The sequence below is a fragment of the Cyprinodon variegatus genome, unplaced genomic scaffold, assembly GCF_000732505.1.
Source record: "Cyprinodon variegatus isolate N-32 unplaced genomic scaffold, C_variegatus-1.0 Scaffold1379, whole genome shotgun sequence".
Taxonomy (NCBI): Eukaryota; Metazoa; Chordata; class Actinopteri; order Cyprinodontiformes; family Cyprinodontidae; genus Cyprinodon; species Cyprinodon variegatus.
In genome coordinates this window covers 153,902-156,826 of record NW_015151832.1, presented here as the reverse complement: position 1 = coordinate 156,826, position 2,925 = coordinate 153,902, and positions in this window count along the sequence as shown.

The following is a 2,925-nucleotide window of genomic DNA, read 5'->3' as shown; positions in this document are numbered from 1 at the left end:
CCTCTGCAGGAAGAACATTCGCTTCTGTGCCCTTTTGACCAGTGAGGTGGTGTTTACATTCCAGGTGAGGGTGTCCGTGATGTGCACCCCGAGGAATTTGGTGCTGCTGACCACCTCTACAGCTGAGCTGTTGATGACCAGTGGAGCGTGGTTATCAGGCATATTACTTCCTGAAGTAATGTGCAAAACCAGCTACTAAAAGCAGTCAGATTGATACCATAGAAACATTTAGTAAAGGTGAAATGATGTCAGTGATCAGAGCAATATGGCAGAATTAGTGGGAGGAAGAAAGAACTGGAATATGGTGGAATAGTATTCAAAGAAAAGTTGGCATTATGAAGAAAACAGGAAGGAATAGAAAGGAGGACTGTTCAAAAGCTTCTTCACAGCAGTCTCAGAGTTAATCCACCTCTTCTGCACTCATTAAAGCTGTGTTGTAAATGCAGCACATACGGAGCAATTTACTGCCTTTTATTGAACAATTGATCAAGAGGAACAATTGAGAAAACAAAATGAAAACTTAGCCTTTGAAATAAAGTTAACATCAACTAATATAAAAGCTCTGTGTTTTGATTATATTCAATTCATTTTATAATGCCAATTCACAACGTATTTCATCTCAGGGCACTTTACGAGGACTTTAAATATTAAAGTAATTTGGTGATTCTAAGCAATCTAATGTCATGAACTCTTATTTTAAATGAGGCCAAGTAAAAGATATGCCCCAGTTGAAATCCAACACAGATGGGGTTGTTCCGAAAGAAAAATGTAAAACTAATGCAAAGAATTTATCTGAGTTATCTGTAATCAGACCTAAATAAAGGCAGAAACAGAGAGTTGATGCTGCACCTCCACCAAACCAGAAAATGCAGACTCAATCTCCCATTTTGACTGAAAATGGTCTGAATGATATTGTGAGCATCATGCAAAGACAAACTAACATCACTGCCTTACTTTTAAAACAAAAGTTATAGCCTATTTTCCCAGTCAGAAACATGCATTTGATGGGGTACCTTTACACACTGCAAAAAGGATCTAGAAATAAGTAAACATTTCTTAGATTAAGTGTGTTTACACTTGATTTGAGTAGGTAAAATAAATGATTTGCAAATGGAATGAGTATTTTTACTCTTTAAAGAAGATATTTAGATAAAATGTTCTTGAAATAAGACAATGCAATTGTGTTTTGTTAATTTTAATGTAAATTATCCTTTTCCATTGGCAAAATGTCTCTTTTATTTCCTGAATCCAAGAACAAATGCACTTATGTTAATAAAAAATAACTTATCTAGATTTCTATTTTTTCCACTGCAGTGTAGATCATTTATAAATACCTTTGAGAATGGAGTGGAATCTGAAAATGAGAGCAGTTCACCAGGGCACAGCCTAAAGATTTGGTTTCTAGTAGTCAGCACTAGAAAGACCGGTCCAGTGGCCATGTGTCAGCAGGTGGGCATGACCCAGTCAGAAAATTCTAGCTGGTGGTGGTGCTGCATATAGCAGCGCTGGGATAGACTTTGTGTGTAATTGTTGACCTTATTCTGGGTAATATTTGTTAATTGCTTTTTAAAGTGAGGTCAGATATGCTAACATAAACCAAGGCTGCCTGTTATTTGTTTCGGCTTTATGAGGATAATGGCATTTTATCTTTTATTGACGCCTACAATCATATATATGGCAAACATGTACATTTTGATATTTAAAAGTATATGAGTTTAAGGCATTGTATGTTAAAGTACTACAGAAATAGATGGTTTCTCTGTAAAGAACAATAAAGAACTATTATTTTTTTCCACTAGATGGCAGCATTGCATTACTTTCAAGCTGGAAAGGGCGTCTGAGGCCTGGGTGTCAATTTACACCTTCTTAAAGGGCCACCCACCAGTTTGAGCTATATACAGTAAAACAGGTTTTATTTAATGTTAATGTGAATATTATTTCTCCTTTATTTGTTTTTCAGATCATACATAGACGCAACAGATAAATAAGTAAGTTAGAGCTCCTGATTACTTCATAAATCGCAATGCTGGATGTAAAGTCAAGTTTGTTTCCTTCTGCTTGCTGTGCTGTGAAAACCTGTTTGAAGAAAATCACTGGACTGCATGAGATCTCTCCTCTTGTATTATAACTGACACGCCCACCTATACAGTCAACTCTCCACAGTACAAATTATCTAAACTATTTAATAAAGGACTTTTGAGTCAGATCATTGGTGATGGCCCTGGAGAACTCAGCTGTCTATTCTGCTAATACGAACACAGGCACGCCCATCTTATATTTTTCACATGCGGAGAAAAATCCTGAATTCAGAGCAAAGACTCTGTTTTTGAGAGAGAAAAATTTTTCTAGCGTTATCAGATTTTTGTAAATATTTTTACCCATGGAAATCTTTTTCCAAAGTTCTATTTATCTTTGATTTATTCTCTGACAAAATATCTTCTCTCAAAAATGTTTCTTCATTTTCAAATAACATCAGTTTTTACTATTAATGTGAAAATGTGTTCTCTCTAATATATTTATTTTACTTTCAAAAATGCTTTCCCCTATCAGATCGCTTTTTTTCTTGGATTTGATAAAAACACCTAAATAATTCCATAGAAATGGCCCTGGGTCGCAGTGAAGCATTGAGACAAAGATCATAGCAACTTAGTAGGATCTGGAACCCTACAGAGTTTGACAAACTGATTGTGTTTATTGTGTTTGTCATTAACTGTACAAAGCAGGTTAAACACGAGGCTGAACAGATTGAGATGATTGTAAAAGGAGCTGAACAATTCTCAGGGATGAGGAAGATTTCTTGGGCTCAGATGAAACCAAAGCTTGAGGCAGAAGGCAGACTGGCAGGTACAGGTGACTGAGCAGCAGGGGCGGATTTACCATTAGGCAAAACTAGGCAGTTGCCTAGGGCCCCGAGTTCCTGGGGGG